This window comes from Branchiostoma belcheri, unplaced genomic scaffold, assembly GCF_001625305.1.
Source record: "Branchiostoma belcheri isolate BF01 breed outbred unplaced genomic scaffold, Haploidv18h27 scaffold75, whole genome shotgun sequence".
Taxonomy (NCBI): domain Eukaryota; kingdom Metazoa; phylum Chordata; class Leptocardii; order Amphioxiformes; family Branchiostomatidae; genus Branchiostoma; species Branchiostoma belcheri.
The window spans coordinates 1,579,865-1,596,671 of record NW_017804409.1 but is presented as its reverse complement, the minus strand read 5'-3'; the positions used below and the strand labels follow the sequence as shown (position 1 = coordinate 1,596,671).

The 16,807-nt window shown below is 39.5% G+C and overlaps 1 pseudogene across 1 annotated transcript in view; it reads left to right on the top strand.

Moving 5' to 3' along the window:
* Nucleotides 1-16,807, top strand: part of LOC109485403 — a 66,329-nt pseudogene that overhangs the window by 29,718 nt on the left and 19,804 nt on the right. The window contains exons 20-40 of the transcript XR_002141124.1: nucleotides 3-122; nucleotides 941-1,054; nucleotides 1,799-1,843; nucleotides 2,256-2,543; nucleotides 3,131-3,306; nucleotides 4,485-4,625; nucleotides 5,344-5,488; nucleotides 5,876-5,927; nucleotides 6,114-6,180; nucleotides 6,640-6,773; nucleotides 7,319-7,365; nucleotides 7,605-7,775; nucleotides 8,411-8,580; nucleotides 9,214-9,366; nucleotides 10,236-10,351; nucleotides 11,020-11,177; nucleotides 12,196-12,404; nucleotides 12,915-13,042; nucleotides 13,739-13,791; nucleotides 14,322-14,495; nucleotides 16,309-16,350. The product of XR_002141124.1 is annotated as an uncharacterized LOC109485403 (transcript). The remainder of the gene's footprint in view (nucleotides 1-2; nucleotides 123-940; nucleotides 1,055-1,798; nucleotides 1,844-2,255; nucleotides 2,544-3,130; nucleotides 3,307-4,484; nucleotides 4,626-5,343; nucleotides 5,489-5,875; nucleotides 5,928-6,113; nucleotides 6,181-6,639; nucleotides 6,774-7,318; nucleotides 7,366-7,604; nucleotides 7,776-8,410; nucleotides 8,581-9,213; nucleotides 9,367-10,235; nucleotides 10,352-11,019; nucleotides 11,178-12,195; nucleotides 12,405-12,914; nucleotides 13,043-13,738; nucleotides 13,792-14,321; nucleotides 14,496-16,308; nucleotides 16,351-16,807) is intronic.

Here is a 16,807-nt window from a genome sequence, read left to right as displayed (position 1 = left end):
AGGTCGTTTGAGTGGAGTGACAGGTGTGACAGGGGTTTGGATTGGTGCTCACGACAGGGGAACTGAGGGAGGCTGGGAGTGGAGCGACGGGATGCCTTTCACCTACCTGAACTGGGGAGGAGGTAAGCTCTACATAGTGGACTGTTTGTAAGAAAGTAAAGGGCTAGGGCTAGGGCTAGGGCTAGGGCTAGGGCTAGGGCTAGGGCTAGGGCTAGGGCTAGGGCTAGGGCTAGGGCTAGGGCTAGGGCTAGGGCTAGGGCTAGGGCTAGGGCTAGGGCTAGGGCTAGGGCTAGGGCTAGGGCAAGGGCTAGGGCTGGGGTTAGAGTTAGAGTTAGAGTTAGGGTAAGGCCTAGTGTTAGGATTAGGGTTAGGGTTAGGGTTAGGGTTAGGGTTAGAGTTAGGGTTGGGGTTGGGGTTGGGGTTAGAGTTAGGGTTGGGGTTAGAGTTGGGGTAAGGGTTAGGGTAAGGGTTAGAGTTAGAGTTAGGGCTAGGGCTAGGGCTAGGGCTAGGGCTAGGGTTAAGGGTTAGGGTTAGGGTTAGGGTTAGGGTTAGGGTTAGGGTTAGGGTTAGAGTTAGGGTTGTGGTTAGGGTTAGGGTTAGGGTTGGGGTTAGAGTTAGGGTAAGGCTTAGTGTTAGGGTTAGGGTTAGAGTTAGGGTTGGAGTTGGGGTTAGGGTTGGGGTTGGGGTTAGAGTTAGGGTAAGGCTTAGTGTTAGGGTTAGGGTTAGAGTTAGGGTTGGGGTTAGGGTTAGGGTTAGGGTTGGGGTTAGAGTTAAGGGTTAGGGTAAGGGATAGGGTTAGGGCTAGGGTTAGGGTTAAGGTTAGGTTAGGGTTAGGGTTTGTTTTGCGCAGCAGTTCCATCTGATTTTATAATAGCTTTCAATTTAATCAAATCCAAATCTTAGTGCACCTGAGCTAACTTTGTCGTCATTTGCATTTCAGGGGAACCAAACAATGCCGGTTCTGGTGAGGACTGCACAGAAATGTTGGTCAGTAACGCTCTGTGGAACGACATGCCCTGTGATTCTCTGCGTGGGTACATGTGCAAAAGGCGAGGTCAGTCATCGTGATTTTCATAACATCCATTATTGGCAATACCGTTAGTAGTAGTAATGGTTGTAAGAATTTAAAATACAGGTTATAGACCAATGTGTAATCAGTTGGTTTGTTACACACAAGCATTTGTACATAAATTGTGTGTTATATGTAATATCATAATAATTATGATTGTGTAATTGTGATGTACGGTATGTAACTTCCATTTAGCATTTATCCACCAGGTTACGTAAGGCCACAGCAAGTAATCAGGGCGCACATAAATTTTTGCCTGAATTTGAAAAAAAAACAAGAAATTTTGTTATCCTCAGACAGTGGTCAACATGCTGAAAATGGGCAAAGATGTATGTTGCCATGCCGGAACGTCGATGGCAGATGAATATAAAGAGAGGAGACAAGAAAAGGCTCTGACTTAATATTTTGTTTTTTACTTTGATGCAGTGATATTTGATGGTGGCTGTGTATGACGATTGTGTGATATTCCCGCTGAATCAAAACCATTTGTACAATAATTGAGTCAAAATTTGAAAATGTAGGAACCTTGTTTTTTTGGCCCGCCTTGTTTTTTTCGCCCGCTCGCATTAGATTTGGATCGAGTCTGCGGAGGATGTCATCCATAAAATTTAAGGCCTAATATATTTGCAACTCTATCTCTAGCGCAGCACAGCAGAGAAGCAAAGTATTGAAATTCTATTTTTGATTAGTTGCATTATTGCTGACAATTTTCTTTTACTTCTTTTTTAGGAAATGTCCCAACACTACCACCACCATCAGCTGGTAGTACTGATGGTAAGAATGTTTTTATTGTCATTTGACATGTTCCTGTCAGTGTCTATATTAAACATTGTAATACTACAAGAAGACATTTCTCGCTCTATGTTTCTTTAACTTACATGTAGATTTTTGCCCTAAATTAAAATGAGGTGTTCAGAAAATGCTACAGTTTTGTTCCTTTATATAGAATTATGGTAAAGTGGAAGTTGCTGCCACAAAGTATATTATGCAGTTTAGATATCATCACTACTTACATTTATATGCAAATTTCGGTTTCGCAGGTGTCTCAATGAAATAGTTTCCTGAACCAAGATGCTGACATTAAAGAAAGTATACACAAAGCTTTAATGTTTTTGGTGTAACATTACAGCATGGTGAAATTTTGGATGCAAACAAAGACCTTTTTGCCTGTCTCTCTTATTTTCAGACTCCTACACATACCATCTGTGCGAGCGGTACCAGTTTGACTTAAGCTGCGACGATGATGAAGTCATTGAGATCATCGATGCCAACTACGGACGGACATCTCAGACCATCTGTGCAGACAGCCCCATCTCTGTAACCAATTGTCTGTCCCCCACGAGTGTGGATGTTGTTCGGGGGACCTGTGACGGACAGCAGACGTGTACGCTTCAGGCAACAAACGCTGTCTTCGGGGACCCTTGCCAAGGGACGTACAAGTATCTGGAAGTGACCTATCGTTGTGTGAAACAAGGTCAGCAATTGTATAAAGTCATACTATCTTTCTCTTGAAATTTTTTTATGATGCATAAATCTAGAATCGAGCCCACTTAATACTTTAAGTACATGTAAGTACTGCCAGATTTAATATGACAGTCACTGTATTCCCTTATCTTATCTGGAGCAACCGATTCCCTGGCCAGTCACCAACAATATTTCATCAGTCCCTTGATGAGTGTATCTGTTATATCAGTATAGCCGGTATACACACCAGCTTCGCAGGCATGCGGCGTGGCGGCAGCTAGCTATATCACGCCGAATGACTTGTTACACTCCATATCTTTGCACCTTCAATTGCAGGAGGTGTTTAAAGCTTTCTAATGATGATGCCCCAACTGTGCTTGGTGGCAACGAGTTCCAGTCTACATTTAGTTCTTGGGAATCTAAATACAAGTTTTTGAACACCTCAATTCTTAGTTGAATCTCTGATATTTGAAGGCATGACTGTTTCTTGTTCTTTTCTGGGCTAGTATTATATACTTAGTGGTTGGTACATCCACCAGTAACTCAGTTATCAAGTCATTGTACATGCATATCAAGCAACAAACATGTGTTTCACAGCCTGCATACAGCCACTTGGCATGGAGAATGGAGACATCCATGACAGCCAGCTGGCTGCGTCTGGATCCTGGAACTACCAACATGGCCCAGAACGTGCCCGTCTGCATCAGGGACAGGGTGGTGGGGGGGCCGGCGCCTGGTGTGCCGGTACCAACGATCCCAACCAGTGGATAGAGGTACATTGTACAACAAGAATTCGGAGATCTCATACCTCCATGAAATATGAGTTTTTGTATTTTTATTTGTCTAATTGACTATAGAAATAAGGTCCCAATAAGCTGCTAGGGGAACAAAACCCACACCATTTCTTCCTGACAGGAAAAGCTATCTGTCACCAAAAATTCAAGACCATAGCATGTTCAGGACGAAAGATACAAAAACTGGAAGTTCTGCTGCAGTACCAAGGTCATCCACCAGGAGGCCCATATATGACCTTGACCTTTGCCTTCCTAAGACTTACCTGCATACCAAATATCATCACAATCCATAAAGGCGTTATGAAGTTATGCTGACTACAAATGTGCAGAAACACAAACACACACACAGACAGACACACACACAGGCAGACACACACACAGACAGACACGCCAAAAACAATACCTCCATTTTTCATGGAGGTAATAACATGTTGCATACTGTTGAAGTATTTTTGCATCATTTAAATGTGAATGATTTAGTATTATCACCATCATTTTAAACTGCGAAAAAAGGCTATTTCCTACTTCAATCTGTAACACTATGCACTTTGTATAATAATGGCTTATGTACAGTTTGTACTCTCTGAAACATTTACCAACACTCTACAATGTAATACTATTTATATCATACCCGGGCTGCGATAACGTTTGATAACGGGTTCCGGACCGGGCAGTACTTTACGGTACGGCCCGGGCTCCATGGCTTCCATAGAACGATTCGAACGCGTTTTGCCCTAAACGTGCACGCCGCTTTCAAAAATTCGAATACAGAATCCGAACTGATGTTTTTGCATTTGAGGGTTCAGGGGCACCAACTATTGGCTCATCTTGCATTGAAAGGCGCATTTTCTTGGGTGGGTATGACATAGATAAAATACAACACAGTGTATTCCGCATCGCCCTCGGTCCCGGCCCTCCCGCGAGTCGGATCGGCCTGCGGCTGTCGGGCGATCCGACACGCGGTCGGGCCGATACCTCGGGCGATACGGAATACCCTGTGTTGTATTCTACATGTATATATACAATGTATCTATGAAATAAGGGGCTTGCCACAATCTTGCTTTGTATGTTACTTTAATATATACAATCATGTATTTATGAAAAATATGGCATAATGGAGACTTGACATCTAACACTTTATCATCTTTGGTATTCAGGTGGATCTCCTCCGCTCTATCAGTGTGACAGGTATCCAGACCCAGGGCAGGGCTGACTATGATCAGTGGGTGACGACCTTCCGGGTCCAGTATAGCGATGACAGGACCACCTGGAGGACATATGGAGATGGGGATGGAACTGTAAGAATCATGCTTTCTGGGCAGCAAATCTGGATTTTCAAAGTCAATTTTCTGGTCATACTTTTGTGTCAATCCTATTCTATACAATGTAGCATACTGATATCTGTGAGATAAAGACATGATGTCACTGGCAGAAAACAGTTGCTTGATTTGTATTGTAGGCTGGTTGAAGCTATTTATGGGTGGTACAGAAACGCCTCATTAAAAAAATGTAGCTTGCTTTTGGGCTACTTGAAACACTTCAAGTATAAAATTACGCCAAAACTGAGCCTAAAAATCGCAGTAAATGTCAATATTAGACACATGCATTTCCTCATCCAGAATATTGTTTGTTTTGCTGTCCTGGAATTACATTCATATTTTGGATGCCTTTAAATGCTAGATTTAAAAGTAAATTTTACACTACATTCATGCCTCAAAGGCACAGTTCATCTGTCCATAAGGACCTCGACTATCACGTGCTGGGTGTGGCTTGATAAACATACAACAAACAAATGCATCTTAGTAAAATAATATAGTAAAGCATAGATAACAATACACAAGCTCATCATACATAGTAACGGTAGACAAAAGTGTTGTACTAAGCTGACCAAGTACAGTCAACTTGAAAGTGTTTAATGACTCCCCTTATAATTTAACTATGTACAATGTAGATAGAAACAGGTACATACTATGTTTTTCAATCACCTAACATTCAGTATGTCCTGTCATATTCCAGGACTTCCCAGGAAACTCTGACCGTAACACCGTGGTGACCACCATGTTCCCTAACCCCATCCTGACCCGCTGGCTCCGTGTCAACCCGAGAACCTGGAGCGGCCATGTCAGTCTGAGGATGGAAATCCTAGGATGTGACCCAGGAGGTACATAAAGAATACTACACAGTGTATTCCAAACGCGCGAGGTACCGAGGGCTGGTACCGAGGGTGATGCGGAATACACAGTGTTGTATTTTATTCATGTCATACCCACCCAAGAAAACAGAGTCTGACATTTCAATGCAAAATGGGACAAAAAATTGGTGTATGTAAACAAATAGTGTAACGGCGTCAATTCCAAATTTGGAGTTCGAAGTTTCGAAAGCGGCGCACTTGGTGCATGCAAAACGTGTTCAAATTATTCTATGGAACATTTGGAAGCCCATATGATAAAAAAATAGAACCCTGGTTTAGCATATCTTAGTGATAATATCACATCAAAATTCATCTACCGGTATCTTGATAGTCATAACAAGATACTTTTTTCTACAGAACTTGTCACCTGCAGCACTCGGGCTGACTACAGAGATGACATGAGATATGAGTAAGTTTTGTATGCACTTTCTAGCTACATGTAAGTAACGTTACACATCTTACGAAGTTAGATACACTGTATATACTAATGCTCATGAACGTTTTTAGATACTAGATACTCCCAAAGTACCGTATGTCATCAGTTTCCTTTGTCTTACCTTTATTTCGTCTAACCTTTGGACATGTTTATGTACAGGGTCTACTGTCCACCAGGATGTGTTACCAATTACCACTTCCTCTGGGGAACTGGCATCTACACAGATGTAAGACTACTAGTATTAACTTTATAAATTTTTTAATTGTTTGATGATTGTGGCATTGCAACATGAAAGTTCAAGTTCAGTGGCCATTATTTTTTTGTTTATTGTTACAGCAACAGTTGTATAAGTATCATTCATAGTCCTTTACATGTATTTATTATTTTAGCAAACCTGCCTCTGGACCAATAGGTTGGGAGTTTAAATCCTAGCTGTTGTTGCTCACCTGGCATGCATGCTACTGGTCAGGGTTGCAGTCCTTAGGATGGGATAGTCTAGTACTGTTCATTGTGCTTGTCGAAAAGAGATCATAATGGAAACCTGGTACAATGATTAATGAACCTGTAAATATGGCACCTAGCATCCATGTCTCCACTGTCACGACCAGTGGAAGAGTAGCTCTTCATTGAGCTGTAACTGGATTGAAATCACTTAAGATTTTCTGTTGACCCTGTTTTCTGGCAGGATTCTTACATCTGTGTGGCAGCCCTCCACGATGGCAGGATCACAAACGAACACGGCGGCAGGGTGACGGTGATCAAGAGCGACGGTCTGACCAGTTACCAGGGATCAACACAAAACGGCGTCACATCAAGCTCGTAAGTGGTTAAAACTGACCTTACAATATTTTTCAATGTTCAACACTAATCTTAGATAAACATCTAACATCCGTGTCCATAATATCACCAGGGTCCATAATATCGCCACCTTGAGAAATAGTGTGCTTTAAGATATTTTTACTGCAACATACTTTTGGTATGCACTCCTGCACACCTCAAATGTACATACCTAGGGTATGTTGCAGTAAAAATATCTTAAGCACACTTTTTCTCAAGGTGGTGATATTATGGACCCTGGTGATATTATGGACACGGATGTTAAAACATGTTCCCTAAAATAATCATCAAGGAGCAACCAAGAATAGTGCAAAGTAGTAATTTGGTCATGAATTCAGCTGAAAATACTGTCTCTGTGATGGTATTGATACATGTATATATGACTGTTAAGAATTATACAAGGAAGAATACATTTTGTATTTTGACATGTGAACAAAAAACTCACCTTGGTAAATATTTTTTTCAAAAACTTGCATTGACTTTGAAAATATAAATAACTGACCTCTGTTTCATGTACCTGTTCACAGGTATGGTGACTGGACAAGTCATTATTCATTTGCCTTTGACATGGGACGTAAGTATCACGTTAATATATCAACTCTTCAGCATGTTTACAAATTAGTTAGCCTGAATACACTACACATCTATCTCACAACTATAATTATGGTGAAGCCAAGGTTTCTTTGATAATATAATAGTTAGTGGCGCTTGAACCCTGCTATTACCCTAACTTGAAACATAATTGTTACATGTACATGTATCTTTAGTGAAGAGAATATGTTCAATGATCAAGTCTGGTTTCACCACCCTCAGAACTGCGCTGCCCTCTCGGCTGGTCCCCGTACGGAGACAACTGTTACAAGGTGATGATGGACTCTGTCTCCTGGTACGACAGTAGCACGTCCTGCCGCAGCATGAACGGGGAACTGGTCTCCATCGCGGACTTCAACGAGAACTACTTTGTCACAAGCATCATTGCTGGAGGTACTATTGATGTTCTTTTGTCCCGTCAGGACTTTGTTGAAATTTTGTTATGTTGACATGTGTTTTGGAACAAAAGAATTTTCTTACATGTAGATTCTTTTCTGAAGTTATGAACGTATTAAAAAAGAACCTCCTTGTAAAATTTTCCCATAGTCTTATTTCTAAGTCAAGGCAAGTCAGTAACTAATGCATCATTGCTGGGGGTAATATCAGATGTTCTTTTGTCCCAGTCAGGAATTTGGGGATGTTGACATCTATTTTGGAACAAAGAGATTTTCTTCTAGATAAGATTTTTTTCTGAAGTTATAAACTTCAAGGTACATTGTTAATTTGGTACATTAAGAAGGAACCTTCTTGTAAAATTGACCCACCATCTAATTTTTAAGTCAAGGCAAGTCACTAACTAGTACATGTACAACTAACAAATAGAGAGAATTTGGGCAGATGCTCTATTTTACTTATAATCAGCTAACTCTAAATTTGGGTTAGGTTTAGGTTTAGGTTCAGGTTTAGGTAAGGGTTAGGGCTGGTCACCTCAAAAAAGGATGAACTGAAGTGAACTGAACTTGGCTTTTTATTATTATGTGACATATTTAGTAGACTAAGTGTAAAATAATAATTTTCCCCCTTTGTAGCTGGCACCCGACAGGTTTGGATTGGTCTGAATGACCAGGCCATACAGAACTACTTCCAGTGGTCAGATGGATCCAAGAACACCTACACCAACTGGAACGTCCACGAGCCCAACAACTGGGCTGGACACGGCGGCGGGCAGCTGGAAGACTGTGTCTCCATTTTCGTTGCCGTAAGTTTGAACTTTAAATTGAAGCGATACATATAACAACATTTTCTCCCTGGTAGGAAGCTGCAGCAAGAGGCTATGGGTACTTTTTGAAACTTAAAGACTAATTATAAACCAGCCTGTTCACTTCATAGCTGACATATTGTAACATTTCTGGCTATCATGGGGTGCCTTGATAGCCAGAAATGTTATTTCGCCCTGTAGCTTCATATTTTTTCTGAAAAAATCAGAGAAACAACAAATTAAATTGGTGTGGCCTAAAGACTATGTAATATTTGCAATAGTCATAAAACTGTTGTCGTTCTGTATAGAGCAATAACGTATCCAGGATGTGTTTTTTTCGACTTACAAGTCTTGGATAGAGCAAGCACATTATCCAGATCTGTTGTTTTGCTAGCATCGTTGACAATGGAGCCCCTTGTGACTTGCATTTGTTATATGATGACACAATGAACATTCTAACACTCAAGAAAGTATTGAAGATGAGGTAGAACTGCCATGCTAGACAGAAGTGTACATGTCTGGAATGACATCTTGAGTGGCAACTTGCAAGGGGATGAACTAAAACAGCCTGGTCAGGCCCCACTTTGGTGACCTTAGCATTGTTCGTTAGAATCCCCTGACTTTTTTCTGCAGGATGACGGTCGACCAGATGATCCCAGCTACAGCGAGCATGCGGGTCAGTGGAACGATGAACTGTGCACCAATACCATGCCTTACGTCTGCGAGGCACCCAAACAGCTGCTCACACCACCTACTGTGGAGCCAACTATTCAAGGCTGCGAACGGGTAAGCTGATTTCAATTAATCAAAATTTGAAAAGGCAAAATAACTATTGCAGGCTCTTGAACGTCCCCCCCACCATCAGTCCAGGGCTTGAAATTCATTTTTGGGAATAGGTGCACTGGTGCACCCAACCTAATTAATTAGGTGCTCAAAAAACTTTTTGGGGTGCACCATATAAAACAAAACCTAATAACAGATATTACAGCTCCTCTTCTGAGCTTAAATCTGAAATGGGAGCTAACTTTAAAATCTTTAAAAAGTACTAAAACAAAGATATTTTAAGATTTTTCTAGCCCTTAGATGCGAAGAATATCCTGTATACTATCAATTATTTGATATGTACAAAAATAACTACAAAAATGCACCCACAGGAAAAAAAATTGGGTGCACAGCTCTAATTTTGGGTGCACTAAGGTACACATGCACCCAGTATTTTGAGCCCTGATCAGGGAATGGAATTTACTTGAGCCTGGTGTGGCAGAGGCAGGGTCTCTTGCCCAGTTCTAAAATGAACTGGCGAGGACCCTGGACCAACCCAACATGTCCTAGTATACATGTACATTTATAATCTAAATATTACTAGCGCACTAAACTCACTTTACACACACAAAATTAGTTATTTATGTTCCTTTCTACATTATTTTATTGTAATAAACATCAGCGAGTGCTTGTGATAGTTTATTATTTTCAGAAACACAACCAGTAATTCTCTCACCTTGCTTACCTACACTTCAATGTCTTAAGTATCAAACACCTTCCTCAGCGTTTCTGACTGGAGTGCTGCTTCTCAATGCAACATGTATATGTAGCCAAATGTACATTTTGTAATTGTCAGAAGTAACGTTAAGTGTTTTTGTGTTGTGTGTTTTTAGGGTTGGCTGGGCTACATGAACAGGTGTTACCTGATCAGTGAGAATGACGAGACATGGCAGAATGCCAGGCTCTTCTGTCAGAACAAGGGAGGAGAGCTGCTGCATGTTAGGGACAGGTGAGAAGACAAAATATAGGAAGGATGCATCACAAAAAACTTGATGTATTTGTAGAATACAACACAAGATATAGATATTATATAGATATAGAATAGATATTGAAAAGAATATTATTCTTCATTGCATAACCTTTTACAACAGTTACTGTTCAATCAAACACCTAAATGTAGTACATGTATTTTTTAGTATGAAAAACTTAAACTGTTCTCCATCTCAAAATTTGACCCACCAGGAATTTTCGACTGAATCACTCAGTCTTCCTCAGCTATCTGACCCAAATGCTGTGGACACATGATTTTTCCCACGTGTGACGTCAGCAAAGGGTCAAAGGTTGTCTGAAGTCGATATCGCCCCCCGTCCCGGTTGAGCGATGGTTGAAGTGCCCTGATGTATATGGCCTCTTTTATGCTTCTCTTGAAGTAATCCTGTTCGGTATCCAAATATATATATATATCAACTTCAGACACCCTTTGACCCTTTGCTGACGTGACACGTGGAAAAAAATTACATATCCACAGCATTTGGGTCAGATAGCTGAGAAAGACTGAGTGATTCAATTGAAAATTCCTGGTGAGTCAAATTTTGAGTTGGAGAACAGTTTAAGTTTTTCATAATGTACATGTAATTTACCAACTCAGATAAACTTTCATGCTGATGTATTTTCTAGATTTGAGCAGTCTTTCATCGGAAGCCAGCTGGGACAGTTGAATGGTTTCTTCTGGATAGGACTGTCTGCATCAGTGGACCCCTCCACCGGAGCTACTAACTATGTCTGGGCCAACAACATGCCCTTCACTTATGACAACTGGGATCTTCTGCAACCTGGTAAGACTACTGGCTTCAAATAACTTTTTGCAAACTTTAGTGGCTCAACTGGAATTCAATTTGAGCTTTATATGGCCCTTTTCTGTATCTGTATCGGTATAGCCAGTATAACTGTATCTGTGTAGCCAGTATAACCGCCTTTCGGCGTAACGCACCAGCTTCGCAGGCATGTGGCGTGGTTGGCTACATTACACCGATCAACTTGTTACACCCAACCCTTGAACATCTAACTCTAGACATTGTTTTGAAAGCTATCTAATTACAATGCCCCTACTGTACTAGTTCTAGGAAAGAATGAATTCTTGAATACCTCAATCCTTGGTTTCTTACTAGGACAAAATTGTCTGGATCAAGCCAAATAGATTGGTGACAAGCTTTAATACAGTCAACTTTCCCCACGGGAATGCTTCCAATCTAGCCAGGTGGATCGTTGTAGCTGTTGAGCTTTATCAAGCCAAACTGAGCCAAAAGTGACAAAGACAATGAACTTTATTGACCTTGTAACATGGGCCAAAATCTCCAGTTTAAACAACTGAGTATAATAAAATGAGGGTAGAAAAAAGAAGTACTACATTTAATATGATTATGTCACTCTGTAATATTTTCTACAAGGTTTCTTCTCTCTTTTTAGAAACATGCATATTAGACAAATTTTTAGCTTTTCAATTGTAGTTCCTAGATAACATGATACATGTATGCTTGACCAGTCTCACGGCAGCTGTGTTACCATGAATGCCAGCATGGGAGGTCTCTGATGACGAACAGCAGATGCTCTTTGAAAGTCCGACTTTTCAGAGAATAAATGATTTTTATAAAATGGCAGCACAATTTAACAGTATAGTAACTAAATGTGTCTATAGTCTACTAGATGATCGCGGGATGGGTAGTCTCTTATTACAAACAGCAGATTCTCTTTGAAAGTTCGACTTTGCAGAGAATATATAAAATGCTTGATTTATTTTGTATAGCACAATTCAACATTAGTACTAAAGGTACTTAATATGTGTCTACAATCTAGATGACTCTGCGGGTAGCTGTGTTGCCATGAATGCCGGGATGGGTGGTTCCCTGTGGGACGACCAGGCCTGCGATGTTCAGAACAAGTTTGTGTGTGAGGTAACCAGGATCGGGGTGACCCTCCACCCTTCCCTGGTCCAGACCACCATGTCCACAGACCCCTGCGCCAGTGGATGGGTGGGACAAGATGGAACCAACTACTGTTACCAGGTGAGCTCTATTCACAACCATGATTTCAGTACCATGATTTCACAGCCAATGAAATTCAGCACCATGATTTTTACAACCATGAATTCAGCACCATGGTTTCACAACCATGGTTTCAGCACCGTGGTTTTACAACCATGATTTCAGCACCATGGTTTCACATGTCCTATTGGTAAGACCTTTCTGCGGAAAGTAGAAAATATTGTATGTAGTTTGTTAGGCAGAAGATTGAATGGTGATTGTTTTTGTCACTAAAACTCCAATTTGTTTTTAATTATTCCTTATGTATGAAACATGCCCAGTGAAACCTTAAAAGCTAATCACATGTGATCTACTAGTAAAATAGATAAGAATTAAATGAAATAAAATAAGATCCATGGAATAGACAGTGAGTTTTTTCAATTGTCCCCTGAAATGGACTGTACATACTATGATGCTGAATTGTGTTATGAAAACATGTGCCTATTAAAAATTATCTGACAATAATTTAATGCTCCATAATGCTTTTCACAGATCAACAAGCCAGACCAGTTTAGCGTAAAGACTTGGGAGGAGGCGCTGGCAAACTGTCAGGCTAAAGGCGGCGACCTCGCCAGCGTACACAGTCCTGAGGAATCAAACTTCCTGTTATCACAAATGAAGTGAGTATAAAGTTTATGAAGGGATATGTATAATTATGTATAATCGGGAAAGGGGTTATATATAATTATGTATAATGGTCAAAAGGGTTATATATAATTATGTATAATGGTCAAAAGGCTTATATAATATTCATATAATAATATTATAGATAGTGGCAAAAAGGGATATGTATAATTATATATAATGGACAAATCATCATGTATAATTATAGATAATTATAGTATAATCAAAATATATAATTGGACTACTCCCTAGGGACCTATTGATGCATTCTGCATAATTGTCACCTTCTGCCATGTACTCATGAAAAATATTAACTTAACTGAATAAAAGCATTCTGGAGTTATTGGCCTGGAGTCCGGAATTGAATTGTTCTTCCGGAATTAAATTGTGACTTGTTGAACACAAGTTCTTAAACTTCAATCTTAATGAGTTTTTTAGGTGTTGCTTTCCTACATTGCCTACATGACCTGGCTGAATTTTGTTTGGTCAAGACATTACGGCACTGCTACTTTTCAATGAAATGTTGTAAAGATTCTTCTTTCCTGCATTCTTTTTCTATGATTAAGAAAGAGTTTTGTATAAAATAAAGTATAATGCAATATTTAATGAGGAGCAAAAATCCTGTGTGTTGAAGAGTGATCTGAACACATGCATATGCCAGCATACTATTAATTACTTTTCTTGTTTTTCAGTGATGTCTTTGCACAGTACTGGATAGGACTGAATGACAAGAGTGTGGAGAATGGTTTGTCACACATTTGCATTTTTTAAACTCTTACTTTTTATTGACATTTTGAAAGCATGGTACACACACGTGTACATATTACACACATCTTGAAATGTGAATTCTTTTAATTTCCAAGCTCTTTTACAGTAAGTATGATACTTTGCATAGATAGGAATAACTTCAAAGAATACAAGTTACAGTGGCTTTAATCTTGCATACATTTACTTACATACAACTGTCATAATGATTGTCCACCTGGCTTTTTCCAATGGTACTGCATCAGGCTTTTTATGTACATGTATGTGTTCATTGTATGTGTTCAGCATACATTGTAACTCGAGAAACTATGAATGGATCTTCAAATTTAAGTTCTAAAATGTTCACAGTTCAAGTTCGAAAATGGTCATTCTGTCAAGTTCCTAATGCTGCAAAGGGTTGTGTTTTTTTGTTCCTTTTTGTTTGTGTAAAACATAGCACAAGAAGCAGTAGATGATTGTTATCATATTTAAGGTAATATGTATAATATTATCAACTTTTTTTTTCTCCAGGCTTCACCTGGACAGATGGAACGCCTGTTAGTTTCACGTTGTGGAATGACGGAGAGCCTAACAATGCAGGGAATGGGGAACATTGTGTGGAGATGGTGGTTAGTTCAGGAGAAGCTTTCTGGAATGACATGGACTGTGGGGCTAGCAGGAACTGGGTCTGCAAAATCAGAAGAGGTATGATTGCTTGTAAACAACTGTCAAGCTTATCATCAGTGTTGGTAGTAATCATAGTACAATGCTAAGGCAATTTGCCAATTTGATTTGTTGCTCCTCGGATTTTTGTCAGAAAAAATATGAAGCGACAGGGCTAAATAAAAAAAAAAACAGGCCAAGGCACCCCGTGATAGCCGGAAATGGTACAATATGAGCTATGAAGTCAACATAGCAGGCTGGTTTCTAATTAAAACAATGTATTTTGAACTTTAGAATTAATGAAACAACATTGCATTGTTACATTGAAAAAGTTTAAAAGGACTTTCTTCAACCGTACGAGCCAAAATATGTCTTTTATTGCGCATTTTGCAGTTGATTTAGAACCTAAAATTTTTTTTTTTTGTGCAAATCAGAAAAAAAATGGACAGAACGAATCCGAGAAACAACAAATTAAATCGGCGTGGCCTTAGTGTTGGTAGTAATCATAGTACGATTCTGAACTTTCTTCCAACACAGAGGGGGGGGGGCAGGTACCCAAAGATCAAATTTTCAACAACCACTGTCTTCTTCATCAAGATAAGTAATGACCAATCATTTCCGAACGTGAATCCCTTGAGAGTTCTGAACATGCAAAGTTATTCACACAAGACAGACTTTATGGTTCATAACTCTGAGTGATTAGTCATTAATCCTGATGTAGGCGACAGTAGTCTTTGAAAATTTGATCCTTCTGTACACTTGTCTTGAACTAAAGTTCAGCTGTCTAGCTTTGTTAACTTTTAATAAATGTCAAGTTATTACACTTTTAACACATTGTAAGTCATACTTTACTGTAGCCAATAACGGCTGCTATTATATGACATACTGACATTTAAAAAACATATTACTAACTGTAACAGTTACAGGGGTTTTTCTAGAAAAATTTGACATCAGGGAGCAGTATCACGGCGAGGGAGCGAAGCGACCGAGGGGGGGTTGGTGCGTTGAAGTGGGACATTTTGAGGCTACTTGAGGGGGGAAATTTGAACTCTTAACCTCAATGTACCTTTCCCAAATTTCTATTCATGCATTGCATATTTCACTTATAAAATATAAGTACAATCAACAGTACACACAATCTGCAAATCATCCTTTATAATTAGTGATCAATGTTACTAGTAGCTCCAGATGACAACATTGGGTTTGCCACACGCTGAAACCTTTCCCATGGCACAATTGCAACACATTCATCCAAGCTGCTACAAACTCAGGTCTCATGTTTCACTTCAGAGCCTGTTCTATAGTATGCAAATGAAGAAGGTCTAGCTACATGTCTTGAGCAAGTTCTGAATGAACATTGTTTTTTCCATTCAAACTTTTACTACTAGAGCTAAATTTTCAAGTTTGTGGTAAGATTTTGGAATTTTTATGAGAGTAACATAGTTTGTAATGCTAGAATGTATTGTTATGTGGTGTTGTTTTTGTATTTTTACTGGAAAAAGATGATTTTGAAAAAGACTTAGGCTTCAATCTGAAAATTGATATGAGGGCGCTGGTTTGTTACATGAGGGCACTGCGCCCTTGTTCCCCTGTTCAGAAAAACCCCTGAGTTATAGTCTTAAGAGTCTCTTCATTTAACATTATAGCAGACATTTTGTTCCAGACATTTGGTCTCTATAATAGTCTATATTTTAACTGTCTATTCACATGAAACAGAGACATACATGCACATGTAAATTCAGGTCTGTGAATGCTAGACATCCAATTTTTTCACTTGTTACAGATATAATTGATGTAATGCAATGTTGTGCTAGTGCCCTTTCTAATGGCTCTTTTTTAATTTTTCACCATACAGGTGTACAGCCAATACCAATAACTACAGTGGCACCTGTAACCTGTAAGTAAAAACTTTTTGTGCTTTTCAGGCCATGTTGATTTGATTAATATGGATGACATCCCTGTGCGCATAAATTTTCACTTCCAAAAAAAACGTTTTCAACCATACTGTAAACTGTACAAAGCAGCTGCAAAATGAGCAAATATATGCCCAAAATCAAAAATATTGGAAAACCATGCAAGTGTGTATAATGCAAAAATCAACTCCAAAGTGGCAAAGGAGAAGAAGAAAATGTGAAGAAATGAAAATGAAGAACCACGAATAATGAAGGCAACTTGTTTTTGCCAAACGCGCTCTCATCAGTTTTTGGATTCCCAGAGTATGTCATCCATATAATCAAATCAACATGCCATTAGGATAAATTGTACATGTATTGAGGAGAAAACAAATGTCTTTGTATGCTTTTAGTCAAATTACACAGTTGACATTGTGAAAGCCTTTCATTGTAAATTCTGTT